Below are 27,285 nucleotides of genomic sequence, written 5' to 3'. Positions count from 1 at the left end.
ACTGTGCTAATTTTGGAAGTAGCTGAGTGAAGAAAGCTGGCATCTCCAAGCCTACAAGACTCATTCATCCTGAATGAATGTGGGATATTTTAAGTTGCATCAAACTGAGGTGCTCCAAACCAAAGCTATTGGGAATAGTGAGGGGACTTGGGTGGGGTCTCTGTGGTTGTAGGGTTTGTGGCTTTTTCCCAGAGTGGGAGCGGGTAGTAAAATATTAGCTTGGGCAGAGGCTAATTACTGCTGATGGAGGAAAACAAAACATGTTGTTGGTTTTGAATTTTGTGTAGGTAAGAAGAGTACTGTTTCCCTCAGAAATAGTGGCTCAGGAGTCTGTGAGACATAAGATGGCTGTACTTTCTGGGCTCCAGGGGAATCACCCAGTGAGGGCTCAGGTCAGAGCACATTCCTAAGAGGTGCAGATCTCTAAAGGGACAAGAATAATACAAGAACTTGGCTTGTACTACACAGACTCCTGATGGTTTTACTCACCTACATTTAACTTGTTCAGATTGTTCCTCACAGAGAACCTACCTCAGACATGGAGTTACAAGGCAGTGTTCCTCCAGAAAGAGACCATGTGCCTTGATTGGGCTGCCCCTCCAGGTACAACTAACCAGAGCTGTCAGTGCCCATCCAATGCTCCAGAAAATGGGTGTGGCAAATGAAGTCAGAATGGATGCTGGTGTGCTACTCCAGGAAGTACTTCATAAAGTGGGTGTGGCCATGAATATTCCCACCTAAAGAGCATCTATCTTTGCTCTTCCTGGCACTGCCTACTCCATGATCAGCTGACCTACAGAAATACTAGTTTTCCTTTATGTCTAGACACCATCAATCAACACTCTCTTGTGCAGTCATTCATCTAAATAAATGATCCATATGCTGCAGCTCCCCAACTCAAATGCTCCTCAGTCTCTTTTTTCCACGAGTCCACTTTGGGGTCACTCTAAGAAGCTATAAAATTTTAGTTTATTAAAAAGAAACTGTTAAACTTACAATAAGTTCATATATCCCTTTGTCTCAAAGACCCAAGAACTCTAACCAGCTGTCTCTCTGATAATGATATTTATGACAATAATATTAAACAGTATCCACATGATCTAGAGTCCCTTGTAGACATCCCAAGTCTCTTCTGAATTTAGGAAGTCTCCCTTCCTTCTGTTACATATTGCCACCAAGTTGTCTAGGTGCTGTTTGGGTTTCTGCTGCTTGGATTTTCCACACCCAGCTGTTACAGGTTGAGAAAGAACTCTCTTGGGGCAGGCAGAGTACAGGAGATGCTGGAGAACCAGCCCAAAGCCCTTTCCCTGTTTCTTCTCATTGAATTTCTGCAACTTTCTCTTTACTTAAGTGTTGTTATCATTCTCATTAAGTATCTACTGAGACTGAGGCTCACAGATTTAAGCAACCAACTGAAGCTCACACAGTGAGCAGGTGATTCACTCACCAGTTGAACTGAAACCATGGTGTGCTTTTAATATGTTCCCTATATTGCTTCAACTATTTCTAGTTTGGCTGAAGTTATGAATATGTCTTAAAACAACAGAGTATGATATACTCTGCACAGTCCCATACAGTCACTCTCAATTTTCCTGGTTGCTGTAATAAGTCACAGAACCTGGAGAGATGGCTCAACTGTTAAGAGCATGTACTGCTCTTGCAGAGCACCTGAGTTTATTTCCCAGCACTCAATTGTCAGCTCAAAACTTTCTGTAACTCCAGTTATAGGTGATCATACCCCTCTTCTGACCTTCGCAGTGCACTTCATGCACATACAAACAGTACAATAAACCACCGTATACACACACACTCAGGCATATGGTCTAGTGAGAGAGCGAGCATGGCGGTCATGTACACACATCAACATAAAAGTAAACAAACTAATATTTCAGAAGCCTGCTCATTAGACATCAACATAAACTCCGTGATGTAGCATGAATCCTAATTGGTCTTAATAATAAAACCCAGAGCCAGATATCGAGGTAAATGCTGAAAGATCAATAAAGGAGCCAGCCACTAGAGAGACTTCTTACCTCTACCAAATCCTAAGCCTGAAAGAGCCAAGCTCCTGTCTCCTCCAGCCTTATATTCCTCTCTCTGCCCAACCATATTGCTTCCTGTTTCTTCCTCCCAAGTGCTGAGAGTAAAGGTGTGTGCCACTACTGCCTGGCCTCTAGTGGCTAGCTTGGCACTCTGGTCTCCTTGCAACATTTATTTGTGAGAGTACAAACAAAATATCACCACACCATGACAAGAGAAATTCAAAAATAAAATAAAATAAAAACAAGAAAGATTTCAGCCAGTTCCTCCATATCCTTCTTCAGGGTCTAGCCCAGTGACTCTGCCGGACCCTTCCCTCCACGGACCCTTTCAAACCAGGCCAATCTAATCCAAGTTCCACATCCAGTGCCTGGACTAGTGTGTCCACCCATATCTGAGCGACAACCAATCTCTAGGCTTTTGCCAAAAACTACTGTGCACCCAAATAAAGTCTCCTACCATGCTACATCCGAACTCTGCACCCAGCCAAATGTACCCCCACTCCATTTTGAACTAGGAAGAATGCCCTGAACACTAACCTGCTCCCTTCTATCAACCTAACTTCATTCTATCTAAGCCCATTCCAACCTCTAGACTGAACTGACCATCACATACTTTCTTCTGCCCCCAATCTGTTCTGTCCATATCACAAGCCCATGTGTGCAGATCTCACCTCAAAAATTCAAACAGTATGGAAGATCAAGCCAGTATCTCCCCTTCAAAACCAGCCAGTAATGTATAAATGTTTGCCAATGAGAATTACCTAAATGACCCCCATGACACAGAATGTAAGAGGATAATCATAAGCTTCATCAAAGAATTGAGGGAGTTTAAAGGAGACACAACAAAACAGCTCAATGAAATTAAGGAGAAAGAACTCCAGAAGAATAAATAAATGCTTAACTGATGACCAAGAAAAGACGAACATAAGGGTGATGGAAATGATGAAGATAATCCAGGACTTGAATGCAGAATTCAACCAGGAGATAGAAACACTGAAGAGGAGTAAATGAAGCTGAAGTGAAGACAGAATTGAAAAGCCCAACAACCAAACTAGAAAACTCAGAGGAAAGCCTTATAAGTAGAATGAATCAAAGAAAGATAGGATACAACTACTAGAAGAAAACATTAGATTATCTAGACTAAATTGCTTATATTTCATAAGCAATATGAAAAATAAAAAATAAAAAAACAGAAAACAAGAAAGGAACCTACAGGAAATATGGACTACACGAGGAAACCTGAGCCTTTGAATTATAGACATAGCTGAGGGAGAATAATTCCAGATCAATGTCATAGACTAAATCTTCAAGATCATAGAAGAAAACTCCAAACTAATGAAACAGGTGGCTTTCAATATAGAAGACATATACCAAACTCCAAACAAACAGGACCAGAAAAGACATCACCCATGACTCATAATAATCAAAATACTAAATGTACAAAACAAAGAAAGGATATTAAAACCACAAGGGAAAAGACCAACTCACATATAAAGGAAGACTCATTACAATAATACCTGACCTCTCAATGGAGTCTCTGAAAGACATAAGTACCTGGATTGATGTTCTACAGGTCTGAGAGACCACTTATGCCAGCCGGGACTACAATACCCAGAAATCAATCACAACTGAAGGAATGAAGAAAAACATTGCATGATATAACAAAACTTAAGTTATTTATTCATTTATTTATTTTCCTTTTTTTGAAAACAGATTCTTTTCTCATACAATATATCCTGATTGTGTTTTCCCCTCCCTCTACTCCTCCCAGTACCTTCCCACATTCCTTCCCCTCAGGATCCATCCCCTTTCTGTCTCTCATTAGAAAAGAACAGGCTTCCAAGAGATAACAACCAAACATGATAAAGTAAAATATAGTAAGATGAAGTAAAAACTATCAAGTTGAAGTTGGACATGGCAAGCCAACAGGAAGGAAAGGGTCCCAAGAGTAGGCACAAGAGTCAGAGACCACTCGTTCTCACAGTCAGGCATCCCATAAAAATATGAAGCTAATAACTCTAATGTATATGCAGAGGACCTGATACAGACCCATGTAGGGCCTGTGGTTGCTGCTTCAGTCCCTGTGAGTTCATATGTGCCTTGCTTAGTTGTTTCAGAGGGTCTTGTTCTCCTGGTTGCCTCCATCACCTCTGGCTCCACCTCCTCTACTGTGGGATTCCCAGAGCTCAGAAGGGAGGGATTTGATGGAGATGCCCAATTTAGGCTCTCTCTCTCTCTCTCTCTCTCTCTCTCTCTCTCTCTCTCTCTCTCTCTCTCTCTCTCTCTCTGCATAATGTCTGGCTGTGGGTCTCTGTATCTGTTCTCATTGGCTAACAGAGGAAGTCTCTTTGATCATGACTGGATAAGGTACTGATCTTGAGTATAGCAGAATATCATTAGAAATTATTTTATTGATTTCTTTAGACCAGTCATGTTTGATTTTACCCTAGGTCTCTGGGTTATCTAGTCTCTGGTTTTTGACTCCCCAAACAGTGTTGAGGTCATGGCATGGGCCTTAAGTCAAATCAGATGTTTGTTGGCTACTCCCTTAAGTTCTGTCCCATATCTTGCAGGCAGAAGAGAGTGTAGATAAAGGTTTTGTGTCTGGGCTGGTATTTATGTTTATGTTTCTCTTTTGGTACCCTGCAGAGTACTATATCTTCATATACCAAAGACACAAGAAAATGTTGGTATAGGGTCTATGTAGGCACTAGCTCTGCTTCTCCATACTCAATGAATTGTGTAGGTATTGTCTTCAGCAACAGGGCTTTGCTGTCTGTTTGAGGAGAGCAACCTATTTTCTTGGCAACAGCCTGGGTTGTTTGGGGAATCTTCATGGGACCACTTTGGCCATCAACTCAATTGAACATAACCCAGTCCGACTACTGAAAACTTCATTTGATGACAAGAGATGGCCAGTTGGGGCTTCATCTCCCGGATTATTTTGGAGACTTCATTAGGATCACCTTCATATATTTTAGTATGTCTACACTGCACTAAGTTTCCATACCACCTCTCTAATGTCCCTCAGTTCTAGTTGTATCTCCCCACATTCACTCCACCAACTCCATCACTCCTCCTCCTCCACATGGTCCTCTCATTCCCTGCCCCACCCCAGTCCACCCATATAACCTAATTTATATCCCCTTCCCTGCGAGATCCATATGACCCCCCCGACACTTCTTGTATACTTCTCTGAGATTACAGATTTTAGATTGGTTATAATTTATTTAATGGCAAATGTCCACATATAAGTGGATACATACCACATTATCATTCTGAATCTGGGTAACTTCACTCAGGATGACTTTTTCTGGTTCCATCCATTTTTCTGTAAATTTCAAGATATATGTAACTATTGATTCTTTGGGAATTTCACCTCATGCACCCCAATTCCACTCACCTCTTAGTCCCTCCATATCCATCCCTCATTTCTGCAGTACCTCCAAAAGAAACCCCTCAAAATTAATTAAAACAAAACAAAAGAAAAATCACCTCATATCACTGTCTTTTCTATCTCTCCAAAACCTATTCTTTCATCCTAGTGGCATTGGGAGCTGCAGTGTTTCACGCAGTATACCCTTTTACCCATCCATAAATGTTCATTGCAATGAGTCATTTTTCTGGTTCAAGGCCTCTGGCCTCTGGCACATCATCATCACTGGACCTTCACTGAAACTCCTTTCAGATATCCTGCTGTTATCCCAGTCGTGAGGATCCTGCAGCTAGCATTCTGCAGGAGCAATCCCTTCATGTGTTTCAGCAGGTCATAGAGGGGTAGATTTTAGGGTGAGTCAACCCAGGCCCCAAATTGTGGGTCTTTGTGGTAGCTGAGCTGGTCAGTCTGGGCAACTGGAACTATCTCCCTTATTCTAGGGGAAAAGTCAGCTTTCCTAAGCCCATGCCATTGGAACAAGCTTTCCCATGACCTTGGTGAGGTGCGGGGTCATCTCTCAAGAGTGAGGGGGTCAGCTCTCCCATGAGAGGTGGGGCCAGGTCTCCTACTGTGGTGTCCAGTGAGGGGCAGAGCCAGCTTTCCCATGGCCAGTGAAGGGCAGGGCTGGCTCAGCATGGCCCTTGGATTTCAACATATATGGTTCTGATGACCCCGACCCTGGGGTAATGCTTACCATGGACATCAACACAGACCTCAGCTACAGTGGGACCATGGACCCAGACATGGCCCTTGGCAGCAGCTCAGGCCAGATGTCACCATGGCTCTGGTGGCAATGCAGGTCACCCAGATCAGTATGGCCTCGGCATCAGCATGGCCCCCAGATACCAACATGGTCTCAGGTGGCTGACCAGACCCCGGGCATCAGCACAGCACTTAGTGGTAATAGGAGCCATAGACATCAACTCAGACCTAGGCAGTGGTGGGGACACGAACCCAGACATGGCCCTGGGCAGCAGTCCAGGCCCAGAAAACACCATGGGCTCAGGTGATAGCACAGGCTACTCAGATTGGCATGGCCCTGGTGGTGGCATTGCCCTTGGACACAAACATGACCACAGATTGCAGCCTAGGCCTCAAGCATTTGTGTGGCCTTTGGTAGCAACATGGGTCACAAACATCAACACCGACCACAGCTTTAGTAGGACCATTGACCCAGACATGGTCCTTGGCAGCAGCCTGGGCTCAGATGTCACCATGGTCCCAGGTGGCAGCTTAAGCCACTCAGATCAGCATGGCCTCAGTGGCAGTGTGGCCCTCAGGCACCAACATGGCCAAGTGAGTAGCCCAGGCTCTTAGCATTGGCATGGCCTTTGATGGTATCAGAAGCCATGGACATCAACACAGACCTTGGCTCCTGTAGGGTCATTGTCCCAGACATGGCACTTAACAGCAGCTCAGGCTCAGATGTCTTGATGGCCCCTGGTGGCAGCTCAAGACACTCAGATCAGCATGACTCAGTAGTACCACTGCCTTTGAACACAAACATGGTCACAGGTGTCAGCTCAGACCCCAGGCATCCTTGTGGCCTCTGGTGGCAACATGGACCATAGATGTCTACATAGACTGTGATTGTGGTAGGACCATGAACCCAGACATGGTCTTTGGCTGCAGCCCAGGCCCAGATTTCACCCTGGCCCTGAGTGGCAAACAGGCCACACATTGATGTCATTCTTTTAACAGCTGAGTCATGCTCCATTGTATAAATGTATCACATTTTCTTTATCCATTCTTCTATTGAGGGACATCTAGTTTGTTTTTACTTTCTGGCTATTATAAATAGAGCAGCAGTGAACATGGTTGAGCAAGTGACCTTGTGGTAGGGTGAAGCATCCTTTGGGTGTATGCCCAAGAGTGATATAGGTATGTCTTGAAGTAGGTGGATTCAAAACTTTCTGAGGAACCTCCATAGTGATTCCCATAGTGGCTATATAGGTTTGCAGTACCACCAGGAATAGAAGAGTGTTCCCACTCTATTCTGTATCTTCACCAGCACAAGCTGTCACCTGTGTTATGGATCTTTGCCACTCTGACAAGTGTAAGATTGAATCTCAAAGTAGTTTTGATTTACATTTCCCTGGTGGCTAAGAATGTTGAACATTTCTTTAAGCATTTCTCAGTCATTTGAACTTCCTCTATTGAGAATTCTCTGTTTAGACCCCATTGTGTAATTGGATTGCTTGGTTTTTTAAATCTAGTTTCTTGAGTTCTTTATATATTTTGGATATTAGCCCTCTATCAGATGTGTAGTTGGTAAAAATATTTTCCCATTCTGTAGCCTGCTGGTTTGTTTGAATGACAGTGTCCTTTGCCTTAGAGAAGATGCCAGTTTCGTGAGCTCCATTTAATTATTGTTGATCTTTGTACCAATGTTGTTCTGTTCAGAAAACCTTATCCTGTGCCAATGACTTCAAGGCTATTTTCCACTTTCTTTTCTATCAGGTTCAGCGTTTCTGGGTTTATGTTAAGGTCTTTGATTCATTTGGATTTGAAATTTGTGAAGCATGGTAAGTGTGTATCTAGTTACATTCCTCTACATGCAACCATCCAGCTTCACCAGTACCAATTGTTGAAGATGCTATCTTTCTTTAAGTGTATATCTTTGGCTTCCTTATCATAAATCAGATGTCCACAGGTGTGTTGGTTTATATCTTCAATTTGATTCCATTGATTGATATGATTTTGTGTATGCCAGTTCCATGCTGTTTTTATTACTATAGCTCTGCAATACAACTTGAAATCATGGTAATACCTCTGGAAGTTCTTTTATTTTTCAAGATTGTTTGAACTATCCTGGGATTTTTGTTTTTCCATATGAAATTGAGTATTGTCCTTTCAATGTCTGTAAAGAATTATGGTATAATTTTGATGGAACTGCATTGAATTTGTAGATTGTTTTTGGTAGGATAGCCATTTTTACTATGTTGATCCTACTGATCCATGAGCATGGGAGATCTTTGTATCTTCTGATGTCTCCTTCAGTTTCTTTCTATCAAGACATGAAGTTTTTATCATACAAGATTTTTACTTGCTCGGATAGAGTTATTCTCCAAGATACTTTATATTATTTGAGGCTGTTGTGAAAGGTGCTATTTCCCTGATTTCTTTCTCAGTCCATTTGTCTTTTGTATATAGGAGGGCTACTTATTTTTTGAGTTAATCTTGTATCCTGCCACTTGCCTAAAAATGTTTATCAACTGTAGAAGTTTCCTGGTAGATTTTTTTTAGGGTCACTTATGTAAAATATCATATCATCTCCAAATAATGATAGTTGGGCTTCTTTCTCTACAATTTGTATTCCCTTGATTTCCTTCAGTTGCTTTATTGCTCTGGCTAAGACGTTGGGTACTACATTCAATAACTATGGAGAATGGACAGCCTTATCTTCTTCCTGATTTTATTGAAATTGCTTTGAGTTTCTTTCCACTTAAGTTGATGTTGGTTATGGGTTTGCTGTAAACTGTCTTTATTGTGTTGAGGTATATCAGTTGTATCCCTAATCTCTTCAGGACTTGGGTCATGAAGGGATGTTGGATTTTGTCAAAGGCTTCTTCTACATCTAGTGAGATGACCATGTCTGGCTTTCTTTTCAGTTTGCTTATATTGTGGATAACATTCATTGATTTTTGTACACTGAACCATCCACAAATCTCTGGGATGAAGCCTACATGATCATGATGTATGATCTTTATATGTGTTCTTGCATTTGTTTTGCAGGTATTTTATTGGTTTTACATCTCTTTTTGCACAGGAGTAATTGGTCTATAATTGTCTTTCTCTGTTGCATTTTTATGTGCTTTGGGTATCAGGGTAACTGTGGCCTCATAAAATGAAATGAGTAATGTTCCTTCTGTTTCTATTTTGTGTAATAATTTGGGGATTGTTCATATTAACTCTTCTTTAAATATCTGTTAGAATTTAAATAAACCATGTGGCCCTGGACTTTTTTGTTTTGTTTTGTTTTGAGACTTCTTTTTCACTAAGTGTTGTAGGTCTGTTCAAATTGGGATAATGGGATGAGTTTTGGGAAGGAAGTATGGGGGAGAAATTCTTTGTGATCTATTGGGGATGGGGTCAGAGATGAAAGAGAGACTGTAGCATTTCTTTTGTTACAGATCTGGAGTTGAAACTAGATGAGGTGAAGGAGCAAAAAGAAAGGTGAGGATATGCTGTCAGCCTACCTGTTTTCCTGGCAGGATTGGCCTACAGGTTAGTAGCAGTTGCCTGCTATAGTTGGGACTTAGGATAAATCAACAAGTTGGGGGAGGGAGGTTAAAAGGTGGAAGGTTTGTAAGATCTATGCTCTATGTGGGCAGGGTGTTCCCATGCTATATACTACCACTACACCAAGGCAAATCAATTTCCTCACTCCAGGCTTGTACCAGGATTCATATCCTGTACAGCAGCACAGATTCCTCCATCCACCTGACTTCATTCCACCTAAGCCATTTCCAACCTCTAGGCTCAATCCACCACACATTCTCTCCTCTGCCCTCACCTTCTCTTCCCACATCATTTCTACAACTAACAAAAGAAGTCCATTACCAAACATCACCATAAAAATACCAGTGGTTTGATAGATCAAGCCAGTATCATCTGTTGAGAATCTACCAGTCCTATAGAAATGGTTGCCAAAGAGAATTACTTAGATGAAACCTATTATGCAGAATTTAATAGAACAATCATAAAGTTCATCAAAGAATTCAAGTAGTATATAGAAGACACAAAGAAACATCTTAGTAAAATCAAGGGAAAAGGTCTTAAGGAGAATAAATGCCCAAGGGATATCTATGAATACACAACATATGGCTAATGAAAATAAGGAAGACAATCCAGGAGGATTCAAACAGAAATCAACATGGAATTGAAAAATTCAATATCTCAACTTGAAAACTTAAAAGAAAGCCTTACAAGTAGAATGAAATAAGCAGAAGATAAAATATGAGCACTCTAATATAAAGTAGAGTATCTAGAACAAATAAACAAGAATATGATTTTTTAACACAGGAAATATGGAATACCATGATGAAACCAAACATTCGAACTACAAGCATACAGGAGGGAGAATGCCAAGTCAGTCTCATCAACCAGAACTTCAAGAAGATCAGAGAAGAAAACTTTCCCAAACTTAGGAAAGACACACCCACAAAAACAACAGAAGCAACTAAACACCAAATGGACAAAATCAGAAGAGTAAATCTTCAGGAAATGTCATAGTTAAAACACTAAGTATGCAAAACAGGCAAAGTGTGCAAGAGAAAAAACACAAGTCACATATAAAGGAAAAATCTATCATAATAACAGCTGATTTCTCAATAGAAAATTGGAAGCCAGAACAATCTAGAGCAATGAATTCCAAGTCCTAAAAGACTGTGATGGTCAACCTAGAATAATATACCCAGAAAAACTATTTGCCATGATTGAAGGAGAAAGAAAAACTTCCACAGCATTAACAGCCTTATAAATGTATATATAACAAACCAAACAGAAAAAAAATATAGGAAGCATTATTTAGGGCTGAAGAGAAGAATGAGCACAGTAGAGAAACTATAGAAAGAAATATGAATATACGATTATTAAAACACAAAATACCACTAAGAACACAAACAACACCAAAAAATAAACAGCACATTGACGACAATTAACATACGCATTTCAATATAATTTTACATATCAATATCCTCAATTCTTCAATCAAAAGACTTGAACTAACTGAATGGATCAAGAAACAAAATCCATCTATTTGTTGCCTCTAAGGAAGGCATCCAAGTTTTAAAGATAGGCACCTGATTAGAGTAAAAGGATGGACAAAAGTGCTCCAAACAAATGGGACCAGGAGGCAATTGTCACTCTCCTAATACCTCAAAAAAAAAGACTTCAAACAGAAATTAGTCAGAAAGCATTTATAGGGACATTTAATTATAACCAAGGGAATAGTTAACCAAGAAGATATTACTGTCCTAAACACATATACCAAACACAGGGGTATCAAATTTTATTACTAAATCTATTACTGGATTTAAAGTCACAAATTAACGTAAGTCTATTAATAATAGATTATTTCAATCCCACAGTTTCTCCAACAGGCAGGTCCTCTGGATAAAAAAGTAATAGAAACATCAGAATCATATGTCAAATGCCCTTAACAAATATATACATAATAATACATCCAAATACCAAAAAATACAAATTCTTTTCAGCAGCACATGGAAGCTCTTCTGAAGTAGACCACATTCATGGATCCAAAACAAATCTTTAAAAATTAAAAAAGATAGAAATCACTCTTTGTATTGCATCTGACCACAGAAAATAAAACTTAAAATTGACAGAAAAAACTCTATTAAATACATAAACTCATAGAGATTAAACAACTCATTACTAATTGATGAATGGGTCAAAGAAGAAATCATGACAGAAATAAAAAAAAATCCTGAAACTAAATAAAAATGAAAATACAACACAAAAAGAACCTCTTGGACACATTGAAAGCAAATCTATGAGAAAAATGTATAGCTTTAAATGCCTACATTAAAAAAAATCAGAAAGAGCATAAATAAATAACTTAATGATGCAACTCAAAAAGCTGGAAAAGCAGGAACAAACCAGATCAAAACCCACTGGACACTAAGAAATGATAAAAAATAAGAGCAGAAATCAACAAAATAGAAACAATGAAAACAATACAAAGAATCAACAAATATAAGATAACAAAATCTAAAAGCAATACAATCAACAAATCTAATCTAATCAACAACAATAAGATAAACAAGACTGGCTGACCCTTGGTCCAACTAACCAAAAGAAAGAAAGAGATAGTGGGAGACTTTAACAGCCCATTCTCACCGATGGACAGGTCATCCAGACAGAAACTAAAGAAAGAAATCACGGAACAGACATTATGACTCAAATGGACCTTACATATCTACAGAACATTTCATCCAAACACAAAAGAATATACCTTCTTCTCACAAATACATGGAACCTTCTCCAAAATTAGTCACATGCTCAGCCATAAAGCAAGTCTCAAAAGATACAGAAAAAATTAAATAACCCCCTGTACCTTATCAGACCACCATGGATTAAAAGCTGGATTTCAACAACAATAGAAACAATAGAAAGCCTACAAACTCAGGGAAACTGAACAACTCTCTACTGAGTTACCACTGTGTCAAGGAAGAAATAAAGAAAGAAGTTAAAGACTTCCTAGAATTCAATGAAAATGAATGCACAACATACCCAAACTTATGGGACACAATGAAAGTGGTGTAAGAGGAAAGTTCATGGCATTAAGTGCCTTCATGAAGAATTTGGAAAGATCCCATACTAGCAACTTAATAACTCACCTGAAAGTTCTAGAACAAAAAGAAGCAGGTACACCTAAGAGGAGTAGACTGCAAGAAATAATCAAACCAACAGCTGAAATCAATAAATAGAAACAAGGACAACAATACAAAGAAACAATTAAAAAAAAAGACTTGGTTCTTTGAGAAAATCAACAAAATAGATAAACCCTTATCCAAACTAACTAAAAGGCAGGGAGAGAATATCAAAATTAACAAAATCAGAAACAAAAAGGGGGTCATAACAACAGACTCTGAAGAAATACAAAGAATCATTAGGTCATACTTTAAAAACCTGTACTCTACAACATTAGAAAATCTAAAAGAAATGGACAAGTTTCTTGATAGATACACCTTAGCTAAGCTAAACTAAGACAAGGTAAACAATTTAAATACACCAATAACCCCCTAAGGAATAGAAGCAGTCATAAAAGTCTCCCAACTGAAAAAAAAAAGCACAGGGACAGATACTTTTAGTGCAGAATTCTACCAGACTCATCAAATTATTCTGCAAAGTAGAAACAGAAGGGACATTGCTAAATTCTTTCTATGAGATCACAGTCATCCTGATACCCAAACCACACAAAGACCCAACAAAAAAAAAATGCAGATCATTTTTACTCATGTACATTGGATGCAAAAATGCTCAATAAAATACAGGCAAACTGAATCTAAGAACATATAAAAAAGATCATCCACCATGATCAAGGAGGCTTCATCCCAGAGATGCAGGGATAGTTCAACATATAAAAATTGATCAATATAATTCCCCATACAAACAAACTGAAAGAAAAAAACATATTCATCTTGTTAGATGCTGAAAAGCCTTTGACAAAATCCAACACCCCTTCATGATGAAAGTCATGAAGAGATCAGGGATAAAAGGGACAAACCTAAACAGAATAAAAGCAGTATATAGTGAGCCTCTAGGCCTTAGGCCCGGAGACACAACCCCTCCCCCCATACCCCCACCCAATTGCAGGCCTACTTGCAGGCCAGCAGGCAAGACTCCTGCAGGCTGGCCTGACCATCTGCCCATCAGACCCTGCAATCTATAACACCCACACCATCCCCCAAAACCCACCCAACCCCTGAGACCACAGCTGCTCCCAGAGACACAGACTCTGCCAGCTCAAACTGGACCAAGATGTGAGTCACTGTTCTACCAGCTGTTCACCCCAGCTTCTAGGTCTTAGGCCCAGGGGTATAACCCATGCCGCTATACCCCCACCCATTGCAGCCTCAGTTGCAGGCCAGCAAGCAAGACACCTGTGGGCAAGCCTTCCCACCACACCCATTGAACCCTGCAATCTACAAGTCACACTGTCCCCCAAACCCACCCATCTCCCCGAGACGCCAGCAGATCCCTGAGACACAGACACCACTTGCACTGGTTGGAGGAAAAGATTGGTAGATACCAGAGCAAGAATACACTCAGCAACATAAAGAGCAATATGTCTACCACTAGAACCTAGCAGTTCTACCACAGCAAGACCTGAACATCTCAATGTAGAAGAAGCAGAAGAAAATTACCTAAAATGACTATATGAATATGATAGAGGTCTTTAAAGAGGAAATGTAAAATGCCCTTAAAGAAATTGAGGAAAAGACAAACAAAAATTGGAAGAAATCATAAATCCCATAAATCAAGTCAAGAAAAACAAGAAAAAGCAATTAAACAGGTGAAGGAAACAGTTCAAGACTTGAAAATTGAAATAGAGGCAAAAAAGAAGACACAAGCAGAGAGAATGCTGAAAATGGAAAATCTGAGTAAATGAACAGGAACTAGAGATGCAAGCATAACCAACAGAATGCAAAAGATGAAGAAAGAATCTCTGGCATTGAAGATACAATAAAGAAATAGATTCATTAGTCAAAGAAAACATTAAAGCCAACAAAATCATAACACAAAATGTTCAGGAAATCTGGGACACCATGAAAAGACCAAACATAAGAAGAATAGGGATAGAAGAAGGAAAAGAATACCAGCTCAAGGGCATAGAAAATATATTCAACAAAATCATAGAAGAAAACTTTCCCAACATAAAGAAGGAAATGCCTATGAAGGTACAAGAAGCTTACAGAACACCAGATAGACTGTATCCAAAAAGTCCCCTTTTCATATAATAATCCAACCACTAAACATACAGAATAAAGAAATAATATTAATAGCTGCAAAGGAAAAAGGCCAAGTAACATATAAGGCAGACTCATCAGAATAACACCTGACTTCTCAATAGAGACTCTGAAAGTCAAAAGGTCTTGGAAAGATGTTATACAGACACTAAGAGACCCCAGATGCCAGCCAAGACTATTATACCCAGCAAAATTATCAATCACCATAGATGGTGTAAACAAAATATTCCATGACAAAGCCAGATTCAAACAACATCTATTCACAAATCCAGCCCTACAGAAAACATTAGAAGGAAAAAATCCAACCTAAGGAAGTTAGATGCACTCACAAAAACAAGGCAATAGAAAATGCCACACCAATAAATTTCAAAGAAAGGAAATACACACAAACACTACCACCAAAAAAATAACAGGAATTAACAATCACAGATATCCCTTAATCACAGTATCCTTTAATATCAATGGACTCAATTTGCCTATAAAAAGACACAGGTTAACAGAATGGATATGAAAACAAGATCCATTCTTCTGCTACATACAAGAAACACACCTCAAATTCAAATACAGACAATACCTCAGAGTAAAGGGTTGGAGGAAGACTTCTCAATAGAATGGACTTAAGAAGCAAGTTGGTGCTGGGCGTTGGTGGCGCACGCCTTTAATCCCAGCACTCGGGAGGCAGAGCCAGGTGGATCTCTGTGAGTTCGAGGCCAGCCTGGGCTACCAAGTGAGTTCCAGGAAAAGGTGCAAAGCTACACAGAGAAACCCTGTCTCGAAAAACAAAAAAAACAAAAAAAACAAAAACAAAAAAAAAAAGAAGCAAGTTGGTATAGCTATCCTACTATCTAACAAAATAGACTTCAAACTAAAATTAATCAAAAGAGATTGAGAAGGACATTACATAATCATCCTTTACAATAAAGCAACTTCTGGAGGCATCACCATCCCTGACTTCAAGCTCTACTATAGAGCTATAGTAGTAAAAACAGCTTGGTACTGGCATAAAAACTGACATGTGGACCAATGGAATCAAATTGAAAATCCTGACATTAATCCACACACCTATGAACACCTGATTTTTTTCCCTTTTTTTTTATTATTAAGAAATTTTCTATTCATTTTACATACCAACCACAGAACCCCACTCTCCTCCCTCTTCCTACCCTCTAGCCTCCCCCCATCAGCCCACTCCTATTTCCAATTCTTCCAAGGCAAGGCCTCCCATGGGAGTCAGCAGAGCCCAGTACATTCAGTTGAGGCAGGTCTGAGCCCCTCCCCCTGCACCAAGGCTGTGTAAGGTGTCCCAGTACCAGGTACCAGTACCAAGTACCAGGTACCAGGGACTGATCCCAATCCCACTGCCAGGGGGCTCCCTAAACAGTTAAAGCTAAACAACTGTCTCACCTATGCAGAGGGCCTAGTCAAGTCACAAGGGTGCTCTACAGCTACTGGTCCACAGTTCATGAGTTCCCATTAGTTTGGCCTGGTGTCTCTGTATGTTTCCCCATCATGACCTCAATGTCCATTGGTCATGGAATCCTCCTCACTCTCATTGACTGGACCCCTGGAGCTCTGTCTTGTGCCTGGCCGTGGATCTCTGCAGCTACTTCCATCAGTTACCAGATGAAGGCCCTATGATGATAGCTAGGGTATTCACCAATCTGGTTACTGGAGTAGGCCAGTTCAGGCACTCTCTCCACTATTGCTAATAGTCTAAGGTGGACTCATCCTTGTGGATTCCTGGGAACTTCCATAGCACCCTGTTTCTCCCTATTCCCATGATGTCTCCATCTATCATGGTATCTCTTTCCTTGATTTCCCACTCTGTCCCTGTTCCAGCTTGAACATCCTGTTCCCTTACTGAACACCTGATTTTTGACAAAGAACACGAAACTGTACAATGGAAAAAAGAAAGCATCTTCAACAAATGGTGCTGGCATAACTGGATGTCAACATGCAGAAGACTGCATATAGATCCATATCTATCGCCATACACAAAACTCAAGTCCAAGTGGATCAAAGACCTCAACATAAATCCAGCTACACTGAATCTGATAGAGGAGAAAGTAGGAAGTAGCCTAGAATACATTGACACAGAATACCACTTCTTAAATATAACACCAGTAGCACAGACATTGAGAGCAACAATTAATAAATGGGACCTCCTGAAACTGAGAAGCTTCTGTAAGGCAAAGGACATGGTAAATAAGACAAAATGGCAGCCTTCAGAATGGGAAAAGATTTTCACCAACCACATATCTGACAAAGGACTGATCTCCAAAATATATATTTGTTCTGCTACCTTTATTTAGTTATGTAAAGATATGTTGCTGTTCCATCTCGCCAGCCTAAGGCACCTGATTGGTCTAATAAGGTGATAAACAGCCAATAGATAGGCAGGAGAGGGATAGGTGGGGCTAGTGGGCAGAGAGAATAAGTAGGAGGAGAAATCTATGTAGAGGAGAGAAGAAGAATGAAGAGAACAGGGAGATAGAGAGAGACACACCTGGGGCCAGAACCCAAGCAGTTGCCAGTCAGACATGAGAAGCAGTGAAAATAAGATAAACAGAAGCAAAGAAAGGTAAAAAGCCCCAAGGCAAACATAGATAAAGAGAAACAGACTTCGTTAAAAGAGCTAGCCAGAAATGAGCCTAAGCTAGGCCAAGCATTCATAACTAACATTAAGTCTCTATGTCATGATTTGGGAGCTGTTCAGTGATTCAAAAGAAAAAGCCTGCTACACCCCTCCTCCATTCTATTTCTACCTATATCTCTTGTTTCTCTTTAGTTAGAAACATAATAGTCATGTTGTAAAATAAAACACAATGACACATAGACACACACACAAATTTTTGTCTTGCTTACATACATCATATTTGAGATTTCTATGTGGAAAAAACTGAATTTTTTCTTAAATTAGATATTTTACGTTCATAAAAAAGTTTCCTGTATTTTACATGGATTGAGCTATTTTGATTTATAAAGTAAAATATATTATTTTCAAAATTAGGTTTCAGAACTTGCATTTCAATTTATATACATAATAGTCTGTTTTATTTCACAAATATAAGTAATAATGTACAAAAACAACCAATTACAATGACCTGATGGAAAAGATATGGATTTATAGTAGGAAATTTCCCTTTTGTTTGCATAGGATCTATAATTGCTTAACTTACTCTCCAGTCAGTGACTGTATTTTTACCTTTTTAGAACTTTAAAATTCATTTTATGAGCAAAACCCAACAAATTATATATAAAAAGTAGATATTTTATTCCAGTCATGTATTGTGGAATATTAGTTTAAGATGTGTTACACTTGTTTATGCTATAGAATACTTGTTTAATGATACAAAGATGTGTTACATTCTTTCATGTTGCATTTGTTTAACTCTATAAAGTTATGCTACTTTGCCTGCCTAAAATACCCAATTTGTCTAATAAAGAGTTGAATGGCCAATAGCTAGTCAGGACAAAGTATAGGCAGGACTGGCATGCAGAGAGAATGAATAGGGGGAGAAATCTAGGAGAGCAAGGAGTGAGAAAAGGAGAAGGAGAGGAGGATGACAGGGGCCAGCTACCCAGCCACACAGCCAGGCATGGAGTAAGAAGGAAAGAAGGATATATAGAAAGGAAAGATATATACAATAAAGAAACATAAAAAGCCCCAAGGCAAAATGTAGTTAAAGAGGAATGGGATAATTTAAGTTAGAAAAACTGACTAAAACATGCCCTGCCACCATATCCATCTGCCTGAGACCCCAGCCACTTCCTGAGGCTTGGAAACCAACTCCCAGCTCTCATCAGGTCTAGAGGTGAGTAACTCTGTTCATACCCAGTGATCTCTACCACTAGGACCCATTCCTGGGCCCCAGGCATTCCCATGGGAACACCTGCCCAACTTGGCCCCAGTTGCTGGCCAGCAGGCAGGACTCCTGCGGAAAGGTCCCTCCCTCACCAAGACCTCCCAAGGGACCCTGCAATCTACACACCCTGCCCCCATACCCATCCGCCTGAGACCCCAGCCACTTCCAGAGGCTTGGGAACCAACCCCCAGCTCTCATCAGGCCTAGAGTACTGTCATTGGGCCTAGAGAGCTCTCACCAGGCCTAGAGAGAGCTCTCATTGGACAAAGAGCTGTCATTGGACCGAAAGTAACCTCAGGAGACAGGGAATCTGCCAGCCTTCATTAGGCCAAGAGAGGCTTCCTGAAACACAGAATCTGTCAGCTCTGACTGGACCAAGAGCCCTGATAAGACCAAGAGTGGATCAGTGAGTCACAGAATCAACTAGCTTGGGTTGACCCTAGAGAAACTCCCTGAGACACAGAATCTGCCTGCTCCAATTAGACCAAGAGCTAAAATAGGACCTGAGACACTGACAAAGCAAGCACAGAGTGGACCAACAGCAACTCGCTCAGACACAGGCAGCTCTTATACCCATTAGAGGAGGAGATGGGCAGATGTCAAGACAGAAGTACATACAACAACATAAAGAGCAGTACAGCATCACCAGAACCTAGCCCTCCTCCAACAGCAAGACTTGAACATCAAAAGGTAGAAGAAGCAGAAGAAAGTGACCATAAGAATAGTATCATGAAGATGCTAGAGGCCTTTCAAGAAAAAAATGAAAAATGAAATTGAGGAAAAGACGAACAAAAAAGTGGCAGAAATCAATAAAGAAATTGAGAAAAATACAAACAAAAAAATTGGAAGAAATCTATAAAGAAATAGAGGAAAAGACAAATAAAAAATTGGAAGAAATCAATAAGTCCCTTAAAGAAAATCATGAAAAAGCAATTAAACAGGTGAGGGAAACAGTTCAAGACCTGAGCAGGGAAATAGAAACAATGGAGAAGACACAAACAGAGGGAATGCTAGAAATAGAAAATCTGAGTAAACAAACAGGAAATGCAGATGCAAGCATAAACAACAGAATACAAGAGATGGAAGAGAGAATCTCTGGTGTAGAGGATACAATAGAGGAAATGGATTCGTCAGTCAAAGAAAATACCAAAGCCAAAGAAGTCATAACACAAAATGTCCAAGAAATCTGGGATACCATGAAAAGACCAAACCTAAGAATGATAGGGATAGAGGAAGGAGAAGAATACCAACTCAAAGGCACAGAAAATATATTCAACAAGATCATAGAAGAAAACTTTCCCAACATAAAGAAGGAAATACCTATGAAGATATAAGAACCCTATAGAACACCAAACAGACTAGACCCCCCCCACAAAAGTCTCCTCACCACATAATAATTAAACAATTAAACCTACAGAATAAAGGATATTAAGAGCAGCAAAGGAAAAAGGCCAAGTGACTTATAAAGGCAAACCCATAAGAATAACACCCGATTTCTCAATGGAGATTTTGAAAGCCAGAAGGACCTGGAAAGATGTAATGCAGACACTAAGAGACCATGGATGCCAGCTTAGACTAATATACCCAGCAAAACTTTCAATCATCATAGACAGAGTGAACAAGACATCCAAGACAAAACCAGATTTAAACAATACATATTCACAAAGCCAGCCCTACAGAAAGCACTAGAAGTAAAACTCCAACCTAAGGAAGTCAGATACATCCATGAAAACACAGGCAATAGATAACTCCACAGCAGTAAACCCCAAAGAAGAGAAGTATACACACACTCTCACCAAAAGATAACAGGAACTAACAATCACTGGTCATTAATATCCCATAATATCAATGGACTTAATTCACCTATAAAAAGACACAGGCTGAAAGAATGGATACAAAAGCAAGACACATCTTTCTGCTGCATACAAGAAACACACCTCAAATTCAAAGATAGACATTACCTAAAAATAAAAGGCTGGGAAAAGTCTTTCCAATCAAATGGTCTTAAGAAGCAAACTGGTGTAGCCATCCTAATAACCAGAAAAATGGACATCAAACTAAAATTAATCAAAAGAGATCAAGAAGGACATTACATATTCATCAGAGGAAAGATCCACCAAGATGAAGTTTCAATTCTGAACATTTATGCCTGAAACACAAGGGCACCCACATATGTAAACGAATCATCACTAAAGCTTAAATCACACATAAAACCTCACACATTAATAGTGGGAGACTTCAACTCCCCACTTTCACCACTGGAGAGATCTGCCAAATCGAAGCTTAACAGAGAAATAAGGAACTTAACTGATGTTAGGACTCAAATGGACTTAATATCTACAGAACATTCCATCCTAACAAAAAAGAATGTACCTTCTTAACAGCACACCATGGAACTTTCTGTAAAATCGACCACATACTCGGCCACAAAGCAAATCTCAACAGACACAAAAAAATTGGAATAACCTCCTGTGTTCTATCAGACCACCATGGTTTAAAGTTAGATTTCAACAACAACAAAAATTACCAAAAGCCCACAATCTCATGGAAAGTTAATAATGCTCAACTGAATCACCAATGGGTCAAGGAAGAAATAAAGAAAGAAATGAAAGACTTCCTAGAATTCAATGAAAATTAATATACCGCATACCCAAACTTATAGGATGCTATAAAAGCAGTGTTAAGATGAAAATTTATAGCACTAAATGCCCACATAAAGAAGTTGGAGAAATATCACACTAGTGACTTAACAGCACACCTGAAAGCTCTAGAAGAAAAAAGAAGAAACTCATGCAGGAGGACTAGATGCCAGGAAATAATCAAACTGAGAGCTAAAATCAATAAAATAGAAACAAAGAGAACAATACAAAGAATCATTGAAACAAAGAGTTGGTTCTGTGAGAAAATCAACAAGATATACAAACCCTTATCCAAACTGACCAAAAGGCAGTGAGAGAGAACATCCAAATTAGCAAACTCAGAAATGAAAAGTGAGACATAACAACTAACATTGAGGAAATCCAGAGAATCATCAGGTCATACTTCAAAAACCTGTACTCCACAAAATTGGGAAATCTAAAAGAAATGGGTAATTTTCTGGATAGATACCACATACCTAAGTTAAATCAAGACAAGATAAACTATTTAAATAGACCAATAACCCCTAAGGAAATAGAAACAGTCTTTAAAAGTCTCCCAACCAAAAAAGCCCAGGACCAGATGGTTTCAAAAAAGAATTCTGCCAGATCTTCAAAGAAGAGCTAATACCAATACTCTATAAATTGTTCCACACAATAGAAACAGAAGGAACACTACCAACCTCTTTCTATGAGGCTGCAATTATCCTGATTCCCAAGCCAAACAAAGATGCGACAAAGAAAGCGAACTACAGACCAATCTCCCTCATGAACATTGATGCAAAAATAATAAAATATTGGAAACAGACTCCAAGAACACATCAAAAAAATTATCCACCATGATCAAGTAGGCTTCATTCCAGAGATGCAAGGGTGGTTCAACATACAAAAGTCTGTCAATGTAATACACAATATAAACAAACTGAAAGAAAAAAAACCCACATGATCATCTCATTAGATGCTGAAAAGACCGTTGACAAAAACCAACACCTCTTCCTGATAAAGGTCTTGGGGAGACCAGGATTATAGGGAACATACCTAAACATAATAAAGGTAATTTACTGTAAGCCAAAAGGAACAAGGTAAGGCTGTCTGCTCTCCCATACTTATTCAATAGAGCAATAAGACAACATAAGGAGATCAAGGGGATACTAATTGGAAAGGAAGAAGTCAAGCTTTTACTATTTGCAGATAACATGATAGTATACATGCCCCAAAAATTTGACCAAGGAACTCAAACAGCTTATAAACACCTTCAGTAATATACAGGATACAAGATTAACTAAAAAAGTCAGTAGCCTTCCTATATACAAATGACAAACAGGGTGAGAAAGAAATCAGAGAAACATCACCCTTTACAATGGCCAAAAATAATATAAAATACCTTGGGGTAACTCTAAGCAAGCAAAGGACCTGTGTGACAAGAACTTTAAGTCCCTGTAGAAAGAAATTGAAGAAGATGTCAGAAAATAGAAAGATCTCCCATGCTCATGGATAGGTAGGATTAACATAGTAAAAATGACAATCTTACCAAAAGCAATCTACAGATTCAATGTAATCCCCATCAAAATCCCAACACAATTCTTCACAGACTTGGAAAGAACAATACTCAACTTCATATGGAAAAACAAAAAACCCAGGATAGCCAAAAGAATCCTGTACAATAAAGCAACCTCTAGAGGCATCACGATACCTGACTTCAAGCTCTACTATAGAGCTACAGTAATAAAAACAGCTTGGTACTGGCATAAAAACCAACATGTGTACAATGAAATTGAACTGAAGACCCTGACATTAATCTGGACACCTATGAACATATAATTTTTGATAAAGAAGCCAAAATTGTACCATGGAAAAAAGAAAGCATCTTCAACAAATGGTGCTGGCATAACTGGATGTCAACATGTAGAAGACTGCAAATAGATCCATATCTGTCACCGTGCACAAAACTGAAGTCCAAGTGGATCAAAGATCTCAACATAAATTCAGTTACTCTAAACCTGATAGAAGAGAAAGTAGGAAGTAGACTTGAACACATTGGCACCAGAGATCACTTTCTAAATATAACACCAGTATCACTTACACTGAGAGAAACAATTACTAAATGGGACCTCTTGAAACTGAGAAGCTTTTGTAGGGCAAAGGACACAGTCAATAAGACAAAACGTCAGCCTACAGAATGGGAGAAGAATGGGCTTGCTTTGTTTTGACTCAGACTGGAGAGTAAGGATGTCTCTCTCGGCTAATAAAAGAGATGCTGGGATCTAGCATCTGTAAGAAGATACATATTTTTTTGACATTTTTCTTCTCAAGTACTATGAAGTTTAACTAGCTTTAAGCAAAAGATATTTGGCAGTAAATATTTTACTTTAAAGTCACACAATTTAAGTGATTACATACACACTGAGGACAGCAATACAATATTCTAAAGTAGAACCCACACATTGCATGATGTTCTATAATCTACCGAAGTTTAATTTATTCAAACATTCAACAAATATTTATTGAGCTAACAAGTGAAAGGACCAAGCAGATGCCATAACAGGCTGCTCAGTCTTCTCTCAGAGATCAGGCCTCAATTTCAGTTTCCTGAGACTTGAGCAAGCAGTTTCTGGTAGGGCCATGAACAAAAGACATAGTCTTTACACTAGCTCCCTTTCTGCACGTATTCTGACTGCTCAAAGTTCAGCCAGTTGTTTACTGTCTGGGACCCCTCACCAACTTAGAGCTATGTGTGTGAGTCAAGGACAGAGCCTGGACCACTGAGCCAGCCCCCACAGTCAGTACGTGCTAGGCCAGCCAGCCCCCATTGCAGCTCAAGGACAAAGCCTGGAACTTGTCCCGGACAGCCCCCCAAATGATAATTGTAACCCCCAACCAATAAATTCAAAGGTTACATACCCTCACCCAATTAAAAGAGACCAATCTGAGTTGCACCTGTGCCAACCCCCCACAACTGCCCTGAAGGACTTGTGTTTTTGCCTTTAAATAGCTAGTCTCACAAAGAAAGAGCAACTCCTCCCTGCCTCACTGTATTGGGTGTAGGAACGAGTTCCCTATCTAGGCTTGTATCTATAGAATAAACCTTGCTGTTTCATTCTGGACATCCACGGTCTTCAGTGGTATCTTTGGGGTTGCAATATGGGCATAACACAAGTAGGCTTCTGGCATAGGGCTATATATGAGTAATGTAATGAGAAATAAAGATTTTTTAAAGTTCTTATAAATTATATTGCAAAGATGGGAGTTAAAAATTTGCTCAAATTTAAAGTTACAAATGAAGACAAGTCAATGAAAAAGGAGGACCTTCTTCAAGCCTATGACCTCATATGGCTCAAGGAATGATTTTCCAGAGGATGCAGTATTTTACTAGACATCAGTGGTTGGAGGATGGTTGTGTGAGAAACACAAAAGCAAATGCCTTTTATCCAAGGGAGGTGAAGGCAGAGGGCAAAGCAGAGAATGATATGAGACAGGTAGAGACCTAAAGCATACAGAAAGTTTAGAATTAGATAACTGGCCAAAAAGTCTAGTCTGTGTCCTGTAACACCTGCAAGCATCTGTTTCCAGTAGGGAGAGATAATTTGGTATAGGGTGGCTCATCAAAAGTCAGATGTGGCTGGATTTTGTATAAGGGAGGAAAACAGTAAGAATGAAGAATCCTTCTGAAGAGCTTGGCTTTTGAAAAGGAGAAGAAAGAGGTTTAGTGTTAGGTGTGTGAGGACCTGTGGAGTAGAGTTTTATTTTCAGGCAAGACTGACATCAACATTTTGCAATAATAACAGATGTATGTAAATGAGAGAGTTTTGCTATACAAAAGACATTTAGATTTCTCCAAATACGGGAAAAAAAGATGTCAAGCAGCACTGGGAAGAACTAGCTGGTCAGCTTAAAAATTTGGGAAAGAGTAAAGTAGGATAGCAGTTCTCCTGAGCTTGTACTTATGAAAATGAGGCAGTAACATTTTGTCTACTCTCTCCTTTTGTAACATTGGTTATTGATAAAGAACAGAAGAAGCTGGTGAGATGCATAGAAAACACAGAGGTGATGGAAGACTTGGAGATAGTAAAATAAAATATTGCTAAGGCCAAGTAGGACCATTGCAGAGGCAAATACCAACTTTGAGCTAAGATTAAAGTTTACTGATTAGGGGAAACACCTGTCCCACAGCTCATGGGAAAAGTATTTTATAGGAAGAGAGTAAAAGGTAGAGCCAGGAGGTTACAGCAGGCTAAGGACCCAGGGAACCAGTAGGCATCTCTACTTTAAGTATTTTCACATTGTAACATACAGCACTGTAGATGTGAGGTTTCAAACCTTGTGATTGGGTAATTTTTATGTGATGAAGTTAAATAGTATCCTTTTGTCTCGATATAGAATCCTACAGATTTTTAGAGAGAAGACTAAATGAATTATATATTGTTTTTTCTTCTGGTGTTTGGTAAAAGAAAGGATGTTACAAAATAATAATTCTAATTACTGATGAAAAATAAAGAGTTCTTCTATAGTTTAAAACCTTGCTATTTTTTCTCCTTTTGGAAATCATGCTATGTTTCCTTTTTTGGACTCTGTACTGAGAGTAATTCACTGAAAATACATTAAGAAAATGATTTTCAAGGTATTGTTTTTGTGTGTATGATGTATGTGCTCTACCATTTTTATTTTATTTATTATTTTAACATAAGAGCTTTTACTAATATGCAACCAGCAAACCCCAGTGATTCTCCTGTCTCCACTCCTTATCATGCTGGGATTCCAGGTCTGTGGAGCCACACCTAGCTTTTTTCTTTCTTTTTTTTTTTTCGAGACAGGGTTTCTCTGTGAAGCATTGTGCCTTTCCTGCAACTCGCTTTGGAGACCAGGCTGGCTTTGAACTCACAGAGATCCACCTGGCTCTGCCTCCTGAGTGCTGGGATTAAAGGCGTGCGCCATCACTGCCCGGCCTTTCTTTTTTTTTTTTTTTACATGGGTTCTAGGGATTAGAACTCAGATCTTTTCTTGGACATCAAGTACCCCTACCTAGGGTAATCTTAATATAATTGAGCCATACTCAGTTACAATAGTTTGGCATTATGTAATTTCCAACATTTGTATATAAAGAAAGGTTGGTAAATTTATGAAACACAGGCTTAGCATGCAAACAGGATTTCAATCCTAATACTGCCACTTGAGTGCACACATACACACACACACACACACACACACACACACACACACACACACACACACCACACCACACCACACTGGAGGGAAGGGGGAGAAAAAGGAAGGAAGAAACTAAGGAAGGAGAAAGAAGAAAAACATTATTTCAATTACTATTGATTCTCATTCATATATATTGAAGTAGCAGTAAAGACCATTAAGGAAAAAACTCCTTTTAGTCAAGAGAATAGTAACTCTGGTCTTGGTGGAGACCTAACATCCTACTTGGGCTGATCAATCACCTGGCTAAGGAACTACCCACCCTAGGGCAGTGGGCTCACCTTAAGCCAAGCTAAAGAGATAGGTGTGAAGGGTCCAGAAATACAGAAATATAAAATTGTAAACTTAAAAAAATTAAAAGCTGACAGTCATCAGCTCTAAAGACTGACTGCTAACAATGGCTCCCTGCTTTACAGCCAGCTCCTCTGTCAACCAACAACTGCCTGGACCAAAGTTAATTTTAATAGTTATTTCTACGTGACTTCTAGCATGCATCCCATGCCTGATGTTTCTACGTGACTCCTAGTGTGCACCCTGTTCCTGCTACAATAAAAAGGGCTTATAACTCCCCTCAACTGTCACAGCCTCAGAATCCTGAACATTGGCTGT

Source organism: Peromyscus californicus, unplaced genomic scaffold (assembly GCF_007827085.1).
Source record: "Peromyscus californicus insignis strain IS unplaced genomic scaffold, ASM782708v3 Scaffold_10__1_contigs__length_136768540, whole genome shotgun sequence".
Classification (NCBI taxonomy): Eukaryota; Metazoa; Chordata; class Mammalia; order Rodentia; family Cricetidae; genus Peromyscus; species Peromyscus californicus.
This window is presented reverse-complemented; position numbering follows the sequence as displayed.